The sequence below is a fragment of the Suricata suricatta genome, chromosome X (genome assembly GCF_006229205.1).
Source record: "Suricata suricatta isolate VVHF042 chromosome X, meerkat_22Aug2017_6uvM2_HiC, whole genome shotgun sequence".
In the NCBI taxonomy this organism is placed as follows: Eukaryota; Metazoa; Chordata; class Mammalia; order Carnivora; family Herpestidae; genus Suricata; species Suricata suricatta.
In genome coordinates this window covers 82,285,154-82,291,021 of record NC_043717.1, presented here as the reverse complement: position 1 = coordinate 82,291,021, position 5,868 = coordinate 82,285,154, and positions in this window count along the sequence as shown.

Genomic DNA, 5,868 nt, shown 5'->3' with positions numbered 1-5,868 from the left:
CGAGCTGCCTGGAGGTTCGCTGCGCCGGACCGTAGGGCTGTGCGCGGGCCGCGGGGCTCGGCGACCCTCGGGGCGGGGTGAGGAGGCGCCTACCTACTGAAGGCCCACGCACAAATAAACGGGCTTGGAGCCCTAAGGGAATAACGCACTTCCCCCTCCGTCTTGCTGCGGCGCGCAGGGAGGCCGGGGCTGGGCTCGCCTCAGGCTCAGTTACCCCCCCCAGGGCCTGAGGGCTCCGGGACTACGCCAGGGCCTCGCAGGGACCCTGCAGGGGGCCGAATGCCGCCCCATGGCCTGAACCCCGGCCGGTGGCTCCTGCTGTGGCCGTTTCTTAGTTGAGTGACCTTGGGCAAATGAACTAAACCCTGGGAGCCCTCGTTCTGGGTTCTGAACGAATGCCAGGAATGAACTTGGTCGCGATCAAGTCGTGTTTCAGCGCTGGTCCAGAGCCACAGGCTCCGTCAGGGCTAGGTGTCTCTAGATCTTTCCTCTCCCCCTTGAGTCGACACTAAGGTCCCAAAGAATGGGTCCTTTGTTGGGCAGCGATTTCTAGAGCCTCCCTCTGGAGAAACACGACTGGGGAGAGGGGCACAGGGGAGAAGGGACACTGGGACAGGAGAAAGAGACCAAGAAAAGAAACCGAGGAACTCAGGATGTAGCCAGTAAGGCATAAGGGTGCTCATAGAAAAAATGAGACCTTAGGCAAGTCCTCTGGGGAGGCCTTAGTTTCTCCTGAACTCCGAGGTTCCCTCTAGGCCTCGCCCTCAGTGGCTTCTAACCTAAGACTGGATTTCATGATACCAAGTCAACTACCTAAGTACAAGATTAGTCCAGATGCTGGGGGGTGGGGTGGGGGTAGCGGTGGCTTGGACAAGGTGGGTAAGTCAGCAGGGGTGACTAGACCGCTGTCCTGTTCGTCAGGGTCAGGCCTGAGCTAGATTTTGAAGATGGAGAAGTCAGGGGACTGGCCAGGAAGGGAGGAGTGGCCCTGCCAGGCAGTGGAAAACAAGCTGGGGTTCCCTGTAAGGGACTAAGGGAAGCTCTTTTCACCCTTCCATTTTCCCTGCTGTTGAATGAACTCTTGGTGCATTCAGGTCACCGTAACAAAACACTATAGACTGGATGACTTATGAGAAACAGAAATTTATTTGTCACACTTCTGGAGGCTGAACAAGATCGAGATCAAGGCTCCAGCAGATTTAGTGTCTCGTGAAGGGCTCAGTTCCTGGTTCTCAGACAGCCAAACGCTGGCTGTGTCCCGTGGAAGGTGAGGGATCTCTCCAGGATCTTTTATAAGGGCACCAATTCCGGGGCCCCACTTCCAGATACCCTTACATTGGGGATTAGGTTTCAACATATGAATGGGGAGGGAACAACACTTTCAGTCTATAGCAGGACCCCCAGCATTAATGATCTGTCTGCCCCTTCTGATATGGGGAGGAGGGGACCATCTGAGGGGCAGGTAATGAGATTTCTATGAAAGGGGCATGAGATGAATAATGACGAAAACTTAATTCAAGATCTTTATCTTTTTGACAAGTTTTACTTAATTTTATTTTTTTAGAGAAAGAGAGAACGTGAGCGTGGGAGAGGGGCAGAGGGAGAGAGAGAATCTTAAGCAGGCTCCAAGCTGAGCATGGAGCCCAATGCGGGGCTCAATCCCATGACCTTGGGATTATGACCTGAGCCAAAATCAAGAGTCCGAGGCTCCACAAGCTAAGCCGTCCAGGAGCCGCTGAGAAGTTTTAAAATAGATGTTGGTTACCGCCAACTGTCTTCTTGATGCAGATCTGAGATGCGCCCTGCTCCCTGGACCGCCTTGACAAGTAAGTATCTTCTGGGTTGGTTTCCCTTCCTTGCCCATCGTGGTGGGAGGGACAAGGAGAAGGTCAAGTCAGGCAGCAGGTTTCAGTCCTGCAGGCATGGAGGAGAGGTGCTCTCCCCAGGTAGTTCCCTGGCATCATTGTGTGCCTGAAGCTGATCATAAACTTGACCAGGGTGAAAAAAAAAGGCAGCACCTACTCATTGACCAGACAGACTCCATGAGAGTTTTCCATTGTATTTGCAAATCAGGACCGCCTGTAGGACAGCACTTTGAAATGGGACTTCTATGGAATTCTGGAATTACCGAAGTGGCTTTCTTTCCTTCTTTATTTAAAGTAAACAAATACAGGGCGCCTGGGTGGCTCAGTCAGTTAAGCATCCTGCTCTTGATTTCGGCGCAGGTCATGATCTGACAGTTCGTGAGTCTGAATCCTGCATCGGGCTCTGCACTGACAGTTCAGAGCCTGCTTGGGATTCTCTCTCCTTCTCTCTCTGCCCCTCCTCCACTCATGCGCTCGCTTGCTCTCTCTCTCTCACATACACATACACATACACACACAAAATAAACTTAAAAAATAAACAAGTAAACAAATATTACCTCGATATACATTTGTGGACCAACTCAGATGTCTCCTACTCAAATCAAAACTTCCTCCCCTCTTGCTTTTACTAATTGGAGCTCCTAGAAGGAGGGGAGAGGAGAGATTGACAACACTTTTTCAGACACAAATATTCCCTTTGGAGTCCCCAGCTCTTCAAAACCTCCATTTATTTTGCTAGCCTCCCCCCGCCCCCACCCAGCCTGCCGCCCAACCCCGTGTGGCTAAGGTCAACTAGGAAAAAGAGCAAGGGTTGATCCTTTCCAACTGACTACAGCGAGTTTTCCAACTGGGCGCCGAGGAACTTCTCTGCGGCCCAGAGGAGATAGCTGGCAGGACTCTACCCTCACTCCCTCCGCTGGGGCAGCTCAGCACCTGTCAGTCTGTCTGTTTTGTTGTGAGCTTTGGGTTGCAATTTCATTGAAGAAAGGCTTCTCCTTCTTTAAAATACAAAGTTTGAAAACCTTGGCAATTTTCACCTATTTTTACCTCCTTGCCGAGCATCTTCTCTCTACCAGGCACTGTTGTAGGCACCAGAGATAATATCAAAGCGGCACGTGGTGGGAGCTGGGTTGGTAGCACCTACTTTCCCCGCACGTTCTTATCCCCGCTTCCCAGACAGACTCGAAGTTCCATGGGGGCAAGGCTAGTGACTCTTACCTTTCATCTTCTCCTCAAAGGACAGGATTTGACTAGATCTTACTGAACATGGCAGTGGACACTTTGGCCCTAGATGGGAGAGTGCAGAGGGACAGGAGGACATCCAGCTAGGAGGTCTTGCCTTTGCCCTAGGTCATCCACGGAGGAGACGGTGGGCACGCAGATAATTAAGGGTCGACAGTCCTATACAGCTACACACACGCTATGCTGGAAGCTTGGCCACAGCACGCATTTACTCTTTTCTTGAGTTTCTCCTTTTATAAACCAGGGGTGACTCATCAATTATGCAGTCCTTACAGGGGATGAGAAAAGGCAGAGCAGGCGTTAATGGCACTGATGTGAAAAAGGCTGCCCCTTGCTGATCGAGGGCAGCCTCAACCCAGAGCGGAAAATGAAAAATGTAAAAACTTTACAGATCAGGGGTGCCTGGGTGGCTCAGTTGGTTGAGCGTCTGACTTCGGCTCAGGTCATGATCTCGCGGTTCGTGAATTTAAGCCCCATGTCGGGCTCTGTGCTGACAGCTCAGAGCCTGGCGCCTGCTTCGGATTCTGTGTCTCCCTCTCTCTCTGTTCCTCCCCTGCTTGTGTTCTGTCTCTCTCTCAAAAATAAATAAAAATTTAAAAAAGAAACTTTACAGATCAGCCCTGGTCTCACACATGAGGGACCTGAGGGCTAGCGGAAGCTAGTGACTTCCTGTGGGCTCCTGTCTCTAGGTTGAGTGTTCTTTCCACGTGAGCAGAAAGCTTCCAAAAGACACATAACACATCCCCAGATGAGTAGGAGGCCATTTCAGGTTTCTTAATTACAAGATTGGCAATTCAACAAATATTTATTGAGCATAGACTGTGTGCTAATGGAGCTGGCATTTGCGGGTGGGAGCAGAAGGATCTGGCGTGGTTCTTGCACTCCCGTAGCTGACGGAGGAAATAGGAAGCAAAGATTTGAAATAGTTCAGTAAAACTAACAGGCGGTATGTGAGAGGTGCCAAAACTGGGGGCGCAGTGAGTCTAAGCGAGGGCTCCAGGGAGACAGACTATACGGCTTCCCATCTCGTTGACAAGGTGCCTTTGAGCCAAGCTGGAGAAGACTTAGCCAAGGGAAGTTAAAGACCACCTGACTTCTCAACTCGATGGGGTTTCCTTCACATTAGGGGCCACATGGCTGGAGAAAAGGAGGATACCATCTCAAGGAAGATTCTGCCTCATTTCTCCGCAAGACAAACCAGAACCACTTGGTTGGCCAGAGTTGGTTTTGCCCAGAGTACCAAAAGGAGCGCATCTCTGTGGCTGCCCGGTGTGTGGGACAAAGCCCAGAGCGAGGTGAGTGCCTTCAGCTCGGAGTCCTAACTTTGCTGTGTGACTCAGCCCAAGCCACGCCCCCTCTCTCTTTGTGTGTCCTTCGCCTATTAATAACGATGCCGCCGCCTTGTCACTGCTGGGATTAGCTACCAGGGATGGAAAACGCCTGATGAGGATGCCGTTGGTCCCAGTGTGGTTCCTGGGAACAGAAGGGACCCGTAGCCATCTGCCGACTGTGGTGAGTAAAGTGTGTGCTTATCGCCTTCAGAGTAGAAGTGTTGCTTCCCAGGATAGTGAGCGAAAGGCCTGAGGCTAGCCCTGCCCTCTTCAGGGACACTGGCCAAGGTGGAGGCCCTAGAGATCCTGGCGGAGAACAGTCTGGTCTTAGGAGGAACATGAAGTAAAAGGCAGGTTATATGGAGGGAGAACAGGAAACATTCATCAGAAGGAAATTACTCGAACGCAGGACTGGGAATGTTTGAAATCTTCTTTGATAAATTGCAACAAAATATACAAAACATAAAATTTACCATTTTTGCCATTTTACGTGCACAGTTCGGTGTTATTAAGGTCATTCGCATTCGTGTGCAACCGTTACCCCCACCCACCAGCAGAGAGTGTATCATCTTGCAAACCCAAAACTCTGTACTCAGTTCAACCACAACGCACCTTTCCCAGATCTCTCCAGCCTTTGACATCCACTATTCTTTTTTTAAATGTTTTATTTAGTTTTGAGACAGAGAGAGACAGAGCATGAGAAGGGGAGAGGCAGAGAGAGAGAGAGGGAAACAGAATCTGGAGCAGGCGCCAGGTTCTGAGCCGTCAGCACAGAGCCCAATGTGGGGCTCGAACCTATGAACGTGAGATTATGACCTGAGCCTAAGTCGGAGGCTTAACCGACTGAGCCACCCAGGCGCCCCTGACATCCACTATTCTACTTTCTGTGGCTATGAACCTGACACCTCCGCATACTTCAGATCGGTGGAAATCTACACCATTTGTCTTTTTCTGGCTGGCTTACTTCATTTAGTATAATGTCCCCAGCGTTCATTCATGTTGTAGCATGTGTCAGGATTTCTTTTCTTTTAAAGGCTAGGTAATATTCCATCGTACGTATATACATCTTGTTTTCTTGCTTATTCATTCATCAGTTGATGGACAGTTGGGTTGCGTCCACATTTTGACTAGTGCAAATAATACTGCCATACATATCCTGCCTTCACTTTTGTATGTATATACCCAGAAGTAGAATTGCTGGATTATATGGTGACTGGCTGGCCATTGCTTTTCTACTTTTGTTGAGGAATCACCATATTGTTTTCCACAGTGGCTGTACCATCTTACATCCCTACCAGTGACACATAAGGGTTCCAATTTCTGTACATCCTTGTCAACGCTTGTCATTTTCTGTTGTTTTCTTTTTAGAAGAGCCATCCTCGTGGGTGTGAGGTGGCATCTCATTATGGTTTTGATTTGCATTTCCCTGA